The 20,023-nt window shown below is 42.4% G+C and overlaps 1 pseudogene; it reads left to right on the forward strand.

Moving 5' to 3' along the window:
• The first annotated feature begins 15,764 nt into the window (after positions 1-15,764).
• On the forward strand, positions 15,765-19,697 carry LOC136534604 (probable LRR receptor-like serine/threonine-protein kinase At3g47570; annotated as a pseudogene).
• Positions 19,698-20,023: the final 326 nt, after the last annotated feature.

The following is a 20,023-nucleotide window of genomic DNA, read 5'->3' on the forward strand; positions in this document are numbered from 1 at the left end:
ATTCATTGTTTGATTGACCACATACAACAAACTCCACCTACTCTTCTACGAAACTAAGCCTACATCAACTTCCTAAATTAGAAAAGCGATGACCATAGCCATAAATAAAAGCATAACATCTTTCCAAGACCAAGGAGCAATTCTCCTAATCTTCACATCTCAGGTGAGTGGCTTCTCTTCGATCTCCAGTGCCAGCGGATGGCCATGGTTTGTATTCATTGGACCATAGTAGGCCAGTTGGCCATGGTTTGCAAGGTAGGCCGAATGACTATAGTAGGCCCTCAAAGCTTCAGCTTCTGTGTTGTATTTTTTGTGTAAATTACTAGGGTAGCGATTGACTTGAGCATAGCAATCTTCCCAGGTTCGATAAATCCCAGGCATGTGACCAACATGCACTACATACCATGCCATGGTTGCCTATACATTTAAGTAAATTAGACATATGGTAAGTGGTAATGGTAACTCACTGAATAAGAGTTATTATTCAAGTTATATGATCTCTGAAAATAGCATTATTTTTAAAATATACTAAAACTTATACAAGAAATAAATAATTTCTTGTAGTATATATAAGAAAATATTAGATGAAAGGTCAAAGCAAAACATCTACAACAGAAAGGAAATAGGCAAGTCATTGTAATTAACCAACATGACCATTCAAATAAAGTAGGACCCTATCAAAACACCAGAAAGTTTCTACAAACATATTTCAAGGACCATATCAAGGTCAGATCCTAGCTAGGGATTCAATAAACCTAAGGATTGTAAAATTAATTAAGATGAGATTGTAGATAACACCAGAACCAGACTAGCTATTACGAAGTGAGATTAGACTGTAGATGGTAGTGAACCTGTTTTATCTGACTATGGACTAGCTATTACAAAGTGAGATTTTCTCAAAAACAGAGGTGATTTTAATAGCCTGCAGACATGAGGAATAAAAAATGTGTCTAGATCAGTGACATTGCACAGCCTACAATGGATAGAGTTGCATACATTCTTCATCTTTAAAACTATTTAAAAAAATTATGTCCATTTCTTGTGCCTCTAAAAACAATAAAAAGTATATAGGACAACTTACTTCCTCATATTGTTGTCAACGTAAAGTCCATTTCAGCTGCTATTGGGAAGACAACAACCGTGGGACATTTTATTTCATCAAACACTTAGCGGGTAGTGAGCCAGCACTCACCGTGGGGTGGGAAAGCAGCTGTCCGCGTGCTCCTGAAGGCCTCGGGGGTGCTCCGGCAGGGGGGGTGGATGGCGTGGGGAGTGCTCCGGCGTGGTGGGGAGTGCTCTGGCGTGGGGCGGTGCACGGGTGTCGACGTCGAAGAAGAGGAGCACATGGCTGGGAACGGCGGCGCGGGGGCTGGTGGACGGGTGCTCTGGCATGGGGTGGTGCACAGGCATCGGTGTCGAAGAAGAGGAGCGCAGGGCTAGGAACGGCGGTGCAGGGGGGTAGTGGATGGGTGCTCCGGCGAGGGGCGGTGCATAGGCGTCGGCGTCGAAGAAGAGGAGCACGGGGAACGGTTGGCGTGGGGTCGAAATTTGTATAATTTCAACCCGCGGCAGCCTTTTATACCAGACCTCATCACTGCCGGTTCTAATTAGAAACCGACAGTGATGTGGGTACATCACTGCCGGTTGTAAGTAGGAACCGACAGTGATGGGGGTACATCACTGTCGGGCCCTTCTTTAAATCGGCCCTGATTTTCATGCAGTGGTTACAGCATAAGTAACTTATCTTTTCCACTTCTTTCGAATACCTCCTACGGGCTCAACGGTTAAGACCCCACAACTTAGCCCCCAATACCCGTGTTTGAATCCCGGGTGGCCCAATTTTTTTGGTTTAATTTTATAATTTATTAAGCGGTCTAAAGGTCAAAAAGATAAAATAAATGTTTTGCATCCTTGAATCAAAGCCTACAAGTTCCAAAGCAGTGGACAAACCATTGAGCTATCACCTGATTTCAGAAAGTTTGAAGAAATTTATTCCTTTGAGTGATTATTTGTCCCTGCTTTGCGCGTAGGCCCTTCAACTCCCCATCCACGCTGATCGCGCGGTTCCCATGAAGAGCCATTGTTTTCCTGGTACTTGGACTAGTCACGACCCTTTAGTTCCCCACGAAGAGACGTCGTGTTTACCCAAGAGTCCATTGGCTGCTCGCGTCGGTTCCCAACACAGGCGCGCTCCGTCTTCCCAACACAGGCGCAATGGCGGTTCAATGGCGGTTCCCAACGTAGGCGCGCTCCGTCTTTCGAGGGGTGCGAGTTATTGCACCGTGACCAGTTCCACCCACCGACACGCCTATATAAGCTAGGCCCACATGCACATAGTCGATCGCCATTGCACCACCGCACGTCAAGAAAGCGAAGCACCCTTCCCACGCACACCACGCCCCAGCCCTCGACCCGCCGCCACAATGCCTCACCGCTTGAAGACAACATGGGCGATGTTGAACCCGTTGTCCTCACGTCGCCCCCGATGCCTCCACCGACGCTGTCATCATCCGAATCGGACCTTGAGGTGAACCTCGAGGATGATCTGGACCGTGAGACCACATTGGAGGAGGAACCGGAACCTCTTCCAGTGGAGGAGATCATCTTCAACTCATTGGAGATGGCCGAAAGGAGGAGGAGGGACTGGCACCTCCGCACCATCACACAGAAGGAGACCGATGACTACATCATGAAGCACGTCGTCGAGATCTCCAAGGAGGAGGAGTGCCGCCATGAGGAGGAGGAGGAGGAGCACCGCCGCGAGGAGGAGGAGGAGCGCTGCCGCCAGGAGGAGGAGACCGAGCGGCGTCTCATGATGGACGTGGAATGGCGCCGGCGTAGGGCTGAGCTACGAAAGAAGCGCGAAGAGGAGCACCGGCAGTAGGGGGACGACGCATGCGGCAGCATTGACAGTAATTAGTAGCACTAGTGATTAATCGATGTCTTAGGTCGATGTAATAATTTACTGGTGCTGAAAAAAACTATGTCGTCGAATCCTTTGTTTGATCATCATCACCTTGGGTTGATACTTGCATTGCATGACCTCGTTTTATTTCCTTACATATTGGATGTTGCATTGTATGACCTTGTTTTGCTTACATCGTCCCTTGGATTGTATGTGGCGATGCATCTTGGTCGTTGTTTCATTGTCACGAAGACCGTAGTATATGATATGCTATGTACTGGAGATCGAGGGGGCCAATAGGACTGTAGCTCTTCTAGACATCACTGTCAGGCCATTCTGTAAACCGACAGTGATTTCCGTGTAGCGGTTGCAGCATAAGTAACTTATCTTTTCCACTTCTTTCGAATACCTCGTACTGACTCAACGGTTAATACCCCGCAACTTAGCCCTCGATACCCGTGTTCAAATCCCGGGCGGCCCAATTTTTTTGGTTTAATTTTATAATTTATTAAGCGGTGTAAAGGTTAAAAAGATAAAATAAATAAATCTTGTCACACATCCTATACTAGCGCAGCGGTTAAGTGTCTGAACTCTGTAGCCCGAGACCTAAGCTCAAACCCGAGGGCTGGCACATTTATTTTTTATTTTTTTATATATCACTGCCGGTTTTCAAAATAAACCGATAGTGATAACAAGCATCACTGTCGATTTCTTCTCATGACTGCTGGTTTTTTAAAACCGACAGTGATGTTTATATATATTAAAAAATTATTTTATATACTGAATAAATAGAAGCATATGTATTCCTATGTCGAAATGGCTTAAAATTTTTTTGGCAAGCGTGTACACCCAAATTAAGATCCCACATAGGATCTTAGGTTTTTCTAATCATTTTTTATTAATTATATTTTTCTATGTGCCAAATGACACAAAAGAGGGTGAATTTCATCTTGGACCCAATAGATTTTTTCATCCACCTCCACAAAATTCTTATCCCTAGGGCATATTAGAGCATGTGTAAAAGTTTAGCACCGTTTTAGATCTTTTCATGGGTAGACTCAGTTCAACCTATAATTAAACGGACTCGTCGCGTGAAAATTCAATTAAACCTCAAAAAGTAGCAAACCATCTCAGGAAAATCTCAAACTTGGTGTTTCCTTCACACGTGGCACGTGCAAGCCTAAGAAAAAGTTTGAGACCAATACGACACTGGAATGCCTATGAACCGCAGAAACCTTCATAACCTATGTGTATAGTCATGGTTCGATGAAAGGACACATGTGCCTCTGTGAAGCATGTATACTCCGCCTATGTTGAAATGACTTGAAATTTTTTTGGCAAGCATGTACACCCAACTTAAAACCCCACACAGGATCTTAGGTTTTTCTGTTCATTTTTTTATTTATTATATTTTTCTCCATGCCAAATGAGACAAAAGAGGATAAATTTCATCTTGGGCCCAATAGATTTTTTCATCCACCTCCGCAAAATTCTTATCCCTAGGGAACATTAGAGCTTGTGTAAAAGTTTGGCACCATGTTGGATCTTTTCATGGGTAGACTCAGTTCAACCTATAATTAAACGGTGTCGTTGCGCGAAAATTCAATTAAACCTCAGAAAGTAGCAAACCATCTCCGAAAAATCCCAAACTTGGTGTTTCCTTCACACATGGCACGTGCAAGCCAAAGAAAAAGTTTGAGACCAATACGACACCGGAATGCCTATGAACCATAGAAACCTTGATAACCTATGTGTATAGTCTTGGTTCGATGAAAGGGCACATGTACCTCTGTGAAGCATGTATACTCTGCCTATGTCGAAATGGCTTGAAATTTTTTTGCCAAGCATATACACCTAAATTAAGACCCCATACAGGATCTTAGGTTTTTCTGTTCATTTTTTTATTTATTATATTTTTCTCTGTGCCAAATGAGACAAAAGATGGTGAATTTCATACCCTTGGTACTTAAGATATATACTCGAAGGTCCCTTGACTAAGGCATCCAGTTGATTACCTAACTTTATTCCAAGCAAGCGATGTCACAATCAGCTGACAAATTCCTCCTTATGTTTTTTATCCAGCCAAGTCTGTGACCTGCTCGGATATAGAGTTTGCAACGATTGCCTGTGCTCATCAATGTATGGCATCACACCCTCGGCTTGCTGGAGAACAGTGAACTGTGTCTGTCTAAAGAAACAGGGATCATCTACTATAACAGATTTCTCCCCGATCGTTCCTTTGCCACATAGTCTTCCCTCATAACGAGATTCTAGAACTCCGACCCTTTTGATGTCTAGATAATATGTGCAGAACCAATGGCCTCCTCCGTTGACCATCCTTCAACCATGCCCCCTTCTAGGCCTGAATTTGTTCCTAACATACCTCCTAAAAACTTTCATCAATCTTTCAAAAGGAAACATCTGATGCAGGTACATTGGGCCAAGGGCTCTAATTTGGTCAACAAGATGAATGAGCAGATACAATGAGATATCAAAGTAAGTCGGCGAGAAATGCATCTTAAGCCTAACGAGAGTTTCGACTATGTCCCGCTGTAGCTGCTCTAGCGTGGACACATCAATGACCTTTTTTGAGATCGCGTTGAAGAACGAGCAAAGCTTTATGATTGGGACGTGGACCTTTGGGGGGAGAATACCACGCAGGGCAACAGGGAGTAGCTGAGTCATAATGACATGATAGTCATGGGTCTTCATAGGGCCATAGTTGAACTTGAGTTCTCTCATGTTCACTAGCCTCTTTGGGTTCGCACAGTAGCCCGTCGAGACTTTGAGTTCATTTAAGAAAGAAATAAGCACACGCTTTTCTTCCTTCTTCAATGTCCATGACGCAACCGGAAGTTCGAACTGGCCATTCTCTAGCTCTATGGGATGCAGCTCCTTCCTGATTCCCAGGTGTTGCATGTCCAGGCATGTGGCTAGTGAATCCTTCGATGTCCCCCTGGTGTCCATCAAGGTGTTAAGAGTGTTAGCGCACACGTTTTTAGTGATGTGCATGGGATCAAGACAGTGGTGTACACTCAGAAATGTCCAGTAAGGTAGTTTCTAGAAAACCAATTTTTTCTTCCAAACGCTCCTATCAGGTGCTGCTACTGCATTGTCCCTCTTCCCAAGGACAACCTCCAGTTTATTGAGTTCTGAAAGTATTGCAGGCCCATCTCGATATTTTAGAGCTAAGCATTTCTCAATAGTATCACTGAAATCTTTTCGGTTCCTGTGGTAAGGGTGATCCTTAGGTAGGAACCTACGGTGTCCCATATAAACTATCTTTGAGTTATTTGGCAGATTTACCGCATCAGTGTCCTCCAAGCACTCGACACATCCAGTATAGCCTTTTGTCTTCTCTCTGGACAACGAACCTCGACTTGGCAGGTTGGTGATTGTAGCGATAAGTACTCCCTTGATCGTGACATGTTCCTTTTTGTACTCGTCCCAAACATCCGACACACCCTTTTCAAACATCTCCACTAGTTCATCGATCATTGGTTCCAGAAACACATCGATGTCATTCCTAGGCTGTCTTGGCCCTTGGATCAGTAGTGGCATCTAGATGTACGACCGCTTCATACAGACCCAAGGTGGAAGGTTGTATATATAGAGCGTCACTAGCCAGGTGCTATGATTGCTTCTAACCTGGTCGAAAGGATGCATCCCATCTGTGCTCAAAGCAAACCAAAGATGCCTTACCTCTCCACCGATGTTCTTATAGAACATAGTATTGACAGTCCTCTAGTCATGCCCATCGGCGAGGTGCCTCATCATTGTATCTTTCTTACGCTCTTCGCCATGCCAGCGCAACAGCTTGGCTGACTTTGCACATGCAAACAACCTATGCACCCAGGGAGCTATAGGGAAATACCAAACGATCTTTACAGGACCTTCTCTGGTCTTGGTACCCACATCTGACGGCCCTTCCTTGTACCATGGAGCATCACACTTGGGGCACTTGTCCAAGTCTTTGTATTTTTCTCCATGATACAATATGGAATCATTGGAACACGCGTGGATTTTTTCAACCTCGAGGCCGATGGGGCAGATCATTTGCTTGGCCAATTATGTCTTTTCTGGCAACTCATTTTTTTCTAGGAGCATTTTCCTTATTATACCTAACAACTGATCGAAGCATTTATCGCTCAATCCGTTTTTCGATTTGAACTCTAACAGCATGATGTCGGCTTTCAGTTTGCTCATTGAATAATTCCTATACAATGGTGTTTTGCCATCTTGTCTCATTTTCTCTAGCTTTCTTAATTGTCTTTCACTAAGACATCCGGTCTCTACATTACGTAGCAGCTGAGAAATGCCATCGTTATCCTCGGTGTTGTTAGCTAGCGTGTTCCTAAATACATTATTAACTGTGGCCATAGGTTCCGTGTTGACACCGGGTTCCTCGTCTGCATCGTGGATGGCTACGTCAGACATGTCCACATCATCATCATTTTCCTGCAGAACATTCACACCAACCTTGCCATGCATAGTCCATATCGTATAGTTTGGCATGAACCCCCTGGTAATCAAGTGCGATCGTATAGACTCAATTTGACGAAAGTTCCTATGATTCTTGCAATCTTTGCATGGGCAGAAGATAGGGTTCCCATTCCCAGCATGGGCTTTGGCATCGGTGATAAACTGGCTGACGCCATGCATGTACCGCTTGTCCATTCAGGACAGATGCATCCACTCTCGATCCATCTCTGCACAAAAAAAATACTAAGACAGTAATTACAAAGAATTAATAAGAAATCAAGCTTTATGAACAACAATTGTAGCTCAAAAGTACCATTTTTGGAAAACATTATTGTACACTAATTATTGAAAAATTGAAATTGGTAGCCCCGGCCCTGTAAATTAAAAATCGTAGTAAAAAACAATTATTGCACAATATTGAAGAACAACTATTCTACTCTAGTTTTAAGAACTAATTATAGCATCACATACTAACAATGATGATCTTGACCACCATGGAATAATTAGCTAGGAATTTAAATGTGTTCATAGACACCAACCTTTTGGATGATAGATTCACCATAATTTGAGCCTTGCATAAATGTCCAATTGGAAAAGTGCTCTCTAGAATGGAGAAAGAACTAGAATGATAATCAAGCAATGTAGCCATCAAAACGAAGCTAATTAAGCAACAAAATCAACGGAGTGGATGTTTGTTACTAACCTTAAAGCAAAAATATCAAGCCGTTCTTCAAAATCCAAGCACTAGCTTTATGGTGAAGAGCAGCCGCAGCAATGGAGGGAAGGGTCCAAACGCACGCCTCTGTTCTCGGGATGGAAGAGAGGAGGAAGGAGAGGACGGCTGCAACCTTTTTGTGTTGTAGGCTTATCACCGTCGGTTCTTGGCTAGAACCGACAGTGATAGAGCACAATCACTGTCGGCTCTTGGCTTAAACTGGCAATGATGAGTGGCCGCCAAAACACTGCCGGTTCAAGCCACAAACCGGCAGTGATGTGGTCCTTCACTGCCGGTTTTAGCCCAGCCCTAATCATTTTTTTCATTTTTAAGCTCATAACCGGCAGTGAAGGTACATCACTGCCGATTCTCATAAATCCGGCAGTGATGATGCCGGCAGTGATGTGCAAATCTGGCGTAGTGACAACCAGTCAAGCGGTGCAAAGCAATTCAGCACTGGAAGGAGCGAATCACCCATGTTCCATGATGGCCACATGGCGGCGGTCCATATCGTCCTTGTCACCTGGGAACTGCGCTCCCTCGTCCCCTTCATGTCACGCACCGAGTTTGCTAGCCAGGGGGTTCTCTCGAGGAAAAGCGGAGGAAATCTGATGAAGGGGTGAAGCGAGGAGGAAATCCTATGCAGGGTCGAAGCCGTGGCCTAGGTCCGCACGCCACCGGTCCCGGGGCCACCCGCGCAGGCGGACACGCTCGGGCTAGCCGGCGCTGGGACTGGCGTGGTGGGCTGCCCTGCCAGGGGCTCTTCCCACGCCGCCCGCATCGGGGTACGCCGAGCCAAGGCCGCCGCGGCGGGGGGTGGCCCTAGGGGTGGGTATGGTGAGGAGCGGAGGCAACGCAGCTACGTGGGATGCAAGAGGGCAGGATGACAGCACGGCGATGGCGCTGTAGGGGAGGGGCTGAGCGCTCCCGGCGCTAGGAAGCAGCGGAGCAGTAGGGGAGCGGCGGCACTGCACCATCAACGACGGAGGCGTCGGGAGTACGGCGCAGCAGGGTGAGAGTCATCAGAGGCGCGTAATACACATCTGTGAGATATTGACGTCATAGACGCCAATTCTCTAGCGCATTTTTACACATGTATTCAGCGCCGGTCCTGAGTTTTCACAGACCTGGAGCGAAACTGACAAGCAGGGCCTCTCAACATAAACATAGTACTAGTAGTAATAATACTTAGTAGATTTTTTTACTTAGTAGATTTGTAAGCTTGTTAGAGTTTGGCTTAAGACGAACTAAAAACAACTTACAACGGAGCAAAACCTGCAACTTAATGTCTTAATGATGAGGAAACGCTCAATGAATCACATAAACATCCTCATACGATTAGGCTTGCTGTGGCCTTTGGCTGTTCCAATCGTTATCTTGCAATAAACACCAGAAATGACTCGTGGATCCCAAATCTCAGTTCTAAAGATTGAAAGATTAAAAGATAGATTATAGTGCAGTAGGGCAAGTCGGCAACCAGCACGTATCTACCAGTACAAGCACGATGCTATGACATCCTCTGCTCAACTATATAAAATACGTATACAGAACACATACCTGCTGGCCGCTAATGGGCCCCTTGGCGTCAGGGCCTGGAGCGTGTGCCCCGCTCGTCCTGCCCCAGGGCCGGGCCTGCATGTATTGTGACATTAGGAGCACCAGCAAAATTTATTGAAGTAGAACTGTCACATCAATGTCCATACATAATAAGATGTCTATAAAAGGCTACATAAGCTGCTACATATATATACAGCTCGTACATAAGTTACAAATAATATATTCAATCCTATGCATATATAAGTTTACAACATACAGTATCAAATATGAAACCAAGTTTTGTAGGTCTTGAGGCAAGGAATACCGCTAGCAGTGCAAACTTATTTAAAAACGGACACCTGAGGAGTGAGTAATAGTCATTTATTTAGAAAAAAAAATGTAACCATTTTTCCGCTGACACCAGAAAGGACACGTGGTTGAAAACTGTCGTCGGCGGGTCGCCCGCTCACTTCTCGTAGGACCATCAGTGATGAATCCGGCAATGCTCCCCTACGGCGCAGTGACCAATAATTACAGGCCCTGAGGCCCTATTCCAAAATAATGAGCGCGCTGCTTCAGCGGGTCGATAGAGTCAGAGTGGGGTGTCGGAGGACCAGTTCCCTTGGCACGATCTGCGTTAACAAAAGATGGCGCAACAATCTTCTTAAGTCTAAAATAAACCTACTCATGTATAATAATAATATACTTTTCCTTTTTTCTGTGGATGTGCTATAAGTTAAAAGGATTCCTTTTCTAAGCAAAATTTGCCTTTGATTTAATGCAAATCTCTTCCTACAACTGCAGCAACTAATGCAAATAGTTATAACTGCATCATGCATGCATGGGTAATGGGTTGCCCTCATGTGGCTGGCCGTGGACGCTTACTATGCCCGCTGCTTCCGCGGCTTCCCGTGCTTCCGGATTCGCCTTCTGAAGCAGTTGCCAGCAGGAAGACGAGGCCGCCGCCGCTGCCGTCGTCGCTGCAGACCAAAAGCAGCAGCAAAATTATACCACCAAGGACAACGGGCGACCTCGTCGAAGCATGGTATTGGTAGCTGCTGGGCGACATGCTGTATATATGCCTCGAAGAGCTTTATTTCGATCGAGAAAATGCTAGTAGTACTACAGATGAGTGAACGATTTGCTAGGAGCATGGCTCCACGCGCTTATATTAGCAACGCACTCGTGCCTTTTTTCCTACCGCCAGGTCATCTACGGGTTATCATCGGCCGGATCGGTTGGCAGAATGGCACTTGAGCATAGCGCTTGCGCGCAACATCCCACTCTTTTCGTTCGAGCTCTTGGTCCAATGTCAGTGGAGTTTTCATGTCCCACATTTCTACGCACTCATATTTTGAAAATAGTGCAAAAGATCTTTATCCGCATGGAACATCTCTCTACTCCCATGAAACTTTTGTCATCTCTCTATTCATCAATACAGTGTCATGTGAGCGTATAATTCTTATGAAATTCCATCAAACCCCATTGAGATTGGCCTTATATATAACCAGGTTAATTAATTAATCACATAAAAGTTATGAATTTTAGTTTTGCACCTATTTTTAGAGATGGCTCTAGATCCAGCCACCTCTGATAAAGATAAGAGCATTTTTATAGGCAGCTGTAAATCCCAGTCGCCTCTAAAACCCATTTTCTAGAGGCGAACCAGCTTGAAAACCATTTATAGAGGTGCATTTTGATTGAGTTGTTTGTACTAGAAAAGTCCTTTGTTGCTAAAAATTATTTGTGTAGTAGTAACATTTATTTCGAAATATTGCTAAGTATGCTTTGACGTATCTGACTAGAGCGGACCAGGGATTTGCACTAAGGGCGCGTTTAGATGCAAAAATTTTTGGGTTTTGGCTACTGTAGCAGTTTCGTTTGTATTTGGCAATTAGTGTCTAATTATGGACTAATTAGGTTCGAAAGTTTCGTCTCGCGATTTCTCACCCAACTGTGCAATTATTTTTTTTTCGTCTACATTTAGTACTCCATGCATATGCCGCAAGATTCGATGTGATGGGTACTGCGTAAAATTTTTTGGAAACTAAACATGCCCTAACCACTATATATGTCTTCCGTTTATCTTCCAAAGGGGTTTCCTAGCTATCTCCATTGCGGGCCTATAATGATTATTCAGTCTACATAGAGGAAGACTCCGGCGGTGTCTTGTGACGTTAGTTATCTAATGGCAGCTGCAACTTACGTAATGTAGAGTCAAGGTCAACAAAACAAAAGGAATGATGTTGTTTTGATGTGGCTCATTGAGATATTGATACATCTTCATCAGGTTAACTGATATGCTTAGGCTACTCCTAATACATTTATTAGTATTGTTACAGTGCACACTTAGATTCGGATGTGAAAGGATCAACTAACCGAAGAAAGCGAAAGCATAACCAATTGAGTGTGGTGTGTGGGATGGGGTATCTCTGTTGAAGGCTTTGGGGAGGCTGAATTTCTAGCTATATCTGAAAATGTATTTATAGAGATAGCTTGGTTAGTGGGACCCAACGAAGGCTTCCATAAGGGTGGCTAGAAATTCACCCGTCCGTGGCCAAAAATCGCTGTTTTGCCAAAAATCAATTTACGTAGTAGTGAACATAGTTATATATAACTCAAATGAATAAAATGATGAAGTGTGTACAATCAGGATTTGCTTCAGCACAGAGCACATGTCTGCATAAATAAAAGAGGTGATATATGCATCAGCGATACAGGGGAGAATTTTTATTTTTGAATCTAATTTTTATTTTTGAATCTTTTTTATTCAATATTTTAATAATAATCGCTCCAAAAAAATTTCTGCAGATTTAACCATTTTGGTCGAGCCAGCGGCTTTGGTGCGACCAAATAACGTTGTCGCGACACATGCATTGGCGCGGCAACATCCGCCACGTTAGACGACGTTTCCGACGTGGAAAACGCTGTCACGTCACTCCCGCTGGCGTGACAGTATTGTTCTGTCACGTCACCGGGAGTGGCGTGACAAGACAAAACATTTGAAAATTCATAACTCTTTGAAACGACGTCGGATGAAGATGAAATTTATATGAAAATTGTATTCTTCGATGAGATCTACAACTTTGTAGTTTTGAGTTTTTACATTTGAGGACGTTAAGATGCTCAAAAAATTAATATAAAATTTCAAGAGCATAATAATTGCGTACAAGTGCTTATCGCATTAGAAAAATAATATTATTTTTGTATAGTGTCAAATGAAGATGCTTTTCACACGAAAGTTGTAGCTCTCAATGAGGTATACAACTTTGTAGTTTTAAGTTTTTACATTTGAGATCGTGAAATGCACGAAAAAATAATATAAAGTTTTAGCAACATAATAATAGCGTACTAGCACTTTCCGCATTAGAAAAATAATATCGTTTTTGTATGGCGTCAAATAAAGATACATTCTATATCAAAGTTGTAGCCCTTAGTGAGATCTACATGTTTATAGATTTGAGCTTTCACATTTGGAGTCGTTAAGATGCTTAAAAAATAATATAAAATTTCAGTCGTTAATTTGCTGCTAAAACTTTATATTAATCTTTAGAGTATGTTAACAACTTCAAATATGACAACTCAAAACTATATACTTGCTAAGGGCTACAACTTTGATATAAATATATCTTTATTTGATATCATATGAAAATGATATTATTTTTCTAACACGACAAGCGCTAGTACGCGATTATTATGCAACTGAAATTTTATTTATTTTTTCATGCATTTTCACGATCTCAAATGTAAAAAATCAAAATTACAAAGTTGTAGATATCATTGAAAACTACAACTTTCATGTAAAAAGTATCTTCATTTGACACCATACAAAAATGATATTATTTTTCTAATACGACAAGCACTTGTACGCGGTTATTATGCTCCTGAAATTATATATTATTTTTTTGAGCATATTAACATTTTCAAATGAAAAAACTCAAAACTACAAAGTTGTAGATCTCATCGAGGGCTACAGTTTTCATATAAATTTTATCTTCATCTGACGTCGTATCACAGAGTTATGATTTTTCAAAGGTTTTGTCACGCCAGTGGGAGTGGCGTGACCGCGTTTTGCACGTCGAAAACGCTGTCTAACGTTGCAGATGTTGCCGCGCTAATGTATGTGGCGCGACAACGTTATTTGGTCATGCTAGCGCCGCTGACGCGACCCAAAGGGTCAAATCCATCAAATTTTTTTAAGTGATTATTATTAAAATATTGAATAAAAAATGATTAAAAATAAAAAATTCCCGATATAGGCATGTAGCTACAAAAGTTCCCTAAAACGGTTCAAAAGCGTATAGCCGTAGAACCAAGTCCAAAGTTTGACAACTTTGTGTGACTCAGCGGAATATTTCATGGCGTTGTTTTATAGGGACTGTCATGTCATATAGAATGAAATGAAATTTGGATGAAACACTCACTCTAAATGTAAAGTTTCATTCTATATTTCATAGGTAATTAATTTCATGTCTTATAGAGAGTTGATAATCGTGCTAAGAGATGAAATTCATTTCTCTCTCTTCTTAAATACATTGCCATGTCATCAAAAATGCCTTTGTGGCATGGAAATCATTTTGAGGTGCATTTTGAATGAGCCGTCTTTACTAGGAAAGTTCTGTGTTGCTAAAAATCATTTGTATAGTCGTAACATTTATTTTAAAAATTGCTAAGTATGTTTTCACGTTTCCACTAGAGCAGCAGGGACTTGCACGTACTAACAAGTAAGGAGCCTTCCACTATATATGTCTTCCATTTATCTTCCAATAGGGTTTTCCTAGCTACCTCCATTGCGGGCCAATAATGATTATTCAATCTACATAGTGGAAGACTCTGTTGTCTTGTGGCGTTAGTTATTTGTAGTGCACTTACATAATGGCAGCTGCAACTCTAGAACGTAAGTAAAGTAGAAGTCAAGGTCAACAAAACAAAAGGAATGATGTTGTTTTGATCTGGGTCATGGAAACATTGATACATCTTCATCAGGTTAACTGATATGCTTAGGCTACTCCGAATACATTTATCTATTATTATTATAGTGCACAGTTAGATTCAGATCTGAACGGATCAATCTAAATGAAGAACAGGGAAGCATATCCAATGGAGTGTGGTGTGTGGGATGAAGTATCTCTGTTGAGTGGCTTTGTGGAGGTCGAATTTTTAGCCATATCTGAAATGTATTTGTAGAGATAGATTTGTCAGTGGAACCCAATGGAGGCTTCCATAGAGTTGGCTAGAAATTCACCCATCGTGGCCTCAAATTGCTGTGTGCTAAAAATCAATTTATGGAGTAGTTTGGGCCTTTTCCCTTCCTGAAATTAATTAATTAATATCAGTTTTACAGGTCCATCCCATCCTAGTGGACCTCTTCCCTTATGACGAGGGTCCCCCAGTACCATACTATCGACAAATATGGTCTACACCAAAGTTTTGGTTCTCAATGCTACCTATAAACTTTTAGTTGACAAGTTCTTTATTTGACGTCGTTTAGAGTCTCAAATATGTGTTTCAAATTCTTAGATTTTAAAATTTAAAATTTAAAATTTTCAAAGGACCTTGATTGTTCACATGGTCAATACCAGATTTGCAGTGGTCGATGTGATCTATAGCTTTCTAGTTTACAAGTTTTTTATTTGAAGTCGTTTTGAGTCCCAAAAGTTCATTTTAACTTATATTTTAAGATTTATTTTTTAGTTTTTCAAACAATCTCGGATGGGAGACATGTCCTAAACTAAAAGTTATAGTGTTTGACAAGATTTAAACTTTGGGGTTCAAACTTTTTGTATTTCGAATTATTTAGTGGTCAAGATATTTAATACAATATTACAAAATGCTAATATAAAAAAAAATAACATCATATGTTACCCACAAGTGAGTATATAGTTTAGTAGTGGAGATGGAGATGTGTCATGTGACACACATTATGTGTTCAAATCTTAGAAACCACTCTTGTTTTCTTTTGTCCTCTAGAAGAGGCGGCCGGTTTGCCTGTAAAGAAATGCTTCTCGCAGCAGTGTACATAGTGCAACTGAACATACACCACACAGGACAAGGCTGCATCTCTAAACGAGGCTATTCATCATTGATATAGCTACAAAAGTTCCCTAAAACGGTTCAAAAGTATGTTTTGGGCCTATAGCCGTAGTGGGCAGGTCCATTGCCGTGTTGGGTGTTTGGCCACTTTGTGTGACTGAAAAATGAGCATTACTCATTCTCCCGTTCCTGGAACTTTTATCGTGCTAACTGCTAAGGTGGGAGTGAGCTAGCTGTATAATAAATATGCACGCACGTTGGCTTCACAAGCACCACAACTCAAAGTTTGCAATCCAAGTAGTAGGAAACGGCAGCAGCAGCAGCGCCGTAGCTAGATGGCCACCATGCCTGGTTTCCTTGTGCTTGTGGCCACCATCTTGCTTGTATTTGCATTCACATCCTGCTTCCTCTCATTCTCAACTGCATCTTCTTCAGCTCCTGCTACACTTCACAGCACGACATCTGATGATACTGATCTCCAGGCCCTGCTTTGCCTCAAGCTCCACCTCTCCAACTCCGATACTGCCGGAGCCATGGCTTCATGGAGCAATGACTCGTCAGTGCAGTACTGCAGCTGGCCTGGTGTCACCTGTGGGAAGAGACACACATCTCGTGTCACCATGCTGTATTTTGACTCAGCGAACCTCAGTGGCCAGATACCGCCATGTGTCGGCAGCCTCACTTTCCTTAGGGCTATCCACCTTCCAAACAACCAGCTGAACGGGCACATCCCGCCTGAGCTCGGCAGCCTGAATCGCCTCTTCTATTTAAACCTCCGCTACAACAACCTCACGGGCATGATACCAAGCACTCTGTCCTCCTGCTCCCGCCTCCGGTTCATCGATCTTTCAACCAATCTCCTTGAAGGTGAGATCCCCTCAAGTCTGGTTAGCAATAAAACTTCACAACTGAAGGAGATCATCCTGAGCAACAACAAGCTACATGGCAGAATCCCAGATGGGCTGGGTACACTCTCCAGCCTTTCAGCTCTACTTGTCGCCAATAACACGCTGACAGGAGGCATCCCAGCTTTCCTTGCAAACAGTTCATCGCTTGAATTCCTAGAATCTAACAAACAACCATCTCAGTGGGAGATTCCTTCCGCTCTTTTTAACAGCTCATCGATTGAAGTCCTAGGCCTTGGAGGCAATAACTTTGTTGGGTCTGTGCCACCACTAGTGCATATCTTGTCACCACTATATACCCTGATCCTATCCAATAACAATCTCTCAGGTAGCATACCTTCCTCTCTAGGAAATTTTTCAGCTCTTACTTGGCTCTTGCTTTCACAAAACAACTTCCAAGGAGCCATTCCATCGAGTTTAGGCATGATTCCAAGCCTGGAACAATTGGACCTGACATTCAACAACCTGTCAGGGACTGTTCCAGCCTCTCTTTACCACAAAACAACACTTACATACCTCGCCGTCGGCACCAACAGACTCAGTGGCCAAATTCCATATGACATAGGTTTTACCCTTCCAAACATCCAAACATTGATTCTGCAAGGAAATCATTTCCATGGTCAGATCCCTGCTTCACTAGGCAAGCAAGAAGTATTCAAGTGCTAAACCTCCGCGACAACTTGTTCCATGGTGTTGTTCCTTCTTTTGGGAACCTGTCCAGCTTAACTCAACTGAATCTTGGGATGAATCAACTAGAAGCCGGAGACTGGTCATTCTTGTCCTCATTGGCAAATTGCAGCCAGTTGGTTCTATTAATGCCTAGACAGGAACATCCTTAAAGGAGCATTACCATGTTTCCATTGGGAACCTTCCAAGGAGCTTACAAGTACTACTGTTAAGAGAGAATCAAATATCTGGAACCATACCACCAGAGAGAGAGCACCTTAAAAACCTTACGCTTCTTTACATGGAAAATAATTTACTTGTTGGAAATCTACCTGACTCCATTGGAAACCTTCCAAACTTGTTGGTCCTTAGCTTATCCCAAAACAAACTTTCTGGTCAAGTTCCACTATCCATTGGTAACCTCAACAAACTGAGTGAGCTCTATTTACAAGAAAATAATTTCAGTGGCTTGATCCCAAGAGCTTTAGGATACTGCAAAAATCTGGAAACTCTTAACCTTCTCCTGTAATGGCTTCACTGGTAGCATACCGAAGGAGCTCTTCACCCTTTCCTTGCTTTCGGAAGGTCTGGACTTGTCTCACAATGAACTATCTGGAGAAATACCATTGGAGATTGGCGGCTTGATAAACCTCGACGTGCTGAATATTTCCAATAACCAACTGAGTGGAACAATCCCCTCCACTCTAGGATCCTGCGTGCACTTGGGGTCCCTCCACATGGAAGGGAACCTTCTACATGGGAAAATCCCTGAATCTTTCATTAGTTTGAGAGGCATCAGTGAGATGGATCTTTCTCGAAATTACTTGTCTGGTGAAGTTCCTGAGTTCTTTGAGCTTTTCAGCTCTATGATGCTTCTCAATTTGTCGTTCAACAACCTCGAAGGACCGGTACCGACTGGTGGGATATTTCAGAACATAGGAGAGGTTGTGTTCATTGAAGGTAACAAGTTGTTGTGTGCCAGCAGTATCCACTTGCCACAGCTTCCACTCTGCAGTGAAGTGAGATCAAAAAAGAGAAAAGCCTACGGTATTCTGAAGATAGCAGGATTTACTGCTCTTTCCTTGGCCATCTTCTCGTGCTTTGTCGTCGTTCTCTTGAAGAAGAGAAAGAAAGTTAAACAAGAATCTCGTCCACCTTGCAAGGAGTTGAGGAAGTTCTCATATGCTGATTTAGTCATGGCAACAAATGATTTCTCTTTGGCCAACTTGATTGGTTCTGGAAAATCTGCATCAGTCTACAAAGGTAGACCAGGGCTCGAAGAAGATATAGTTGCTATCAAGGTTTTCAAACTCGATCAACTTGGCGCACCAAAGAGCTTCGTTGCTGAGTGTGAAGCTCTGAGGAACACTCGTCATCGCAATCTTGTAAGGGTGATTACTGCATGCTCAACATTTGATCCATCAGGACATCCATTCAAAGCTCTTATTCTTGAATATATGCTTAATGGAAGCCTAGAGAGCTGGCTCTATCCTAATTTGAACAGGTATGGGTTGAGAAGCCCATTGAGTTTGGGCACCAGAATAACAATAGCAATGGATGTAGCTTCCGCTTTGGATTATCTACACAACCATTGTGTGCCCCCTGTGATCCATTGTGACTTAAAGCCCAGCAATGTCCTTCTTGATGATGTCATGTGTGCACGCCTTGCTGACTTCGGGTTAGCTAAATTTCTTCAAAGCTATAGTCATCAAAGTTCGACAAGCTTATTGGGACCAAGAGGATCAATTGGATACATTGCACCAGGTGAAAACTTATCCTTCAAAAACTTTCCACTATTCAATAATGCTCTTTAAGTTTTTCCAATATTAAGAAATAAAATTGTTTGATCAGTTACACACACATTAATTACAGAGTATGGCTTGGGAAGCAAACTCTCAGCAGAAGGTGATGTCTACAGCTATGGAATTATTATCTTAGAACTGCTGACAGGGAAGTGTCCAACAGATGAGATGTTTACAAATGGTTTGAACCTTCACACATTTGTGGAGAATGCGTTTCCTCAAAAGATTGGTGAGATTCTAGATCCTTGTATCGTTCAAGGTTTTGAAGATGATGGTGATGTGTACAACAATTTGGAGCAAGGAAATAATGCAACAGCTGGAGTGGAAAGCTGCATCCTGCATCTTGTTCAACTCGGTCTCTCATGCTCTGTGGAGACACCAAAGGAAAGACCATCAACGCAGGATGTTTATACTGAGGTTATCACAATCAAAGAAACATTTGCTGCGCTACGTGGATGAGTGAAAGGATTGTAGTTTCAATTGTTCACAAATTAGTGTTGCATGATGGCCTTTGTCTAATTTTCTTTTGAAAGGCCTTTTACTCTAAGATAAGCAGCATTTAAAAATAGTTTTGAATTTTCATTAAAATATAAATTATGTATTTGAATTCGATTGTTAATACCTTTGCCATGATAATATATATTTCCCTAGAACTCAAATCCCTCACAAAAGAAACTTATTTCCATGTACAATATTTTCCTAGGTACACAATTCCTAGGGAAAGTACCTTTTTATGAAGGACCAAAATCTACCATGTCAGCAACTTTCTCTATGGAGGTAGTTCCTAGGTAAATAATGGTTCCCTACTGTAAGTGCCGGACCCAGAATTTGCTCAAGACTAGGGCCTCTACCTAGCCTCTACCCAATGGCGACCCATTAATGTTACATATAGAAATAACTAAAATAAAGATATAATGATTGAACTAAGATTTCTAATAGATATGTCGCAATCCTGGTGCAAAGATCTATTAAGTTTTTA

The sequence above is a fragment of the Miscanthus floridulus genome, unplaced genomic scaffold (assembly GCF_019320115.1).
Source record: "Miscanthus floridulus cultivar M001 unplaced genomic scaffold, ASM1932011v1 os_2095_1_2, whole genome shotgun sequence".
NCBI lineage: Eukaryota > Viridiplantae > Streptophyta > Magnoliopsida > Poales > Poaceae > Miscanthus > Miscanthus floridulus.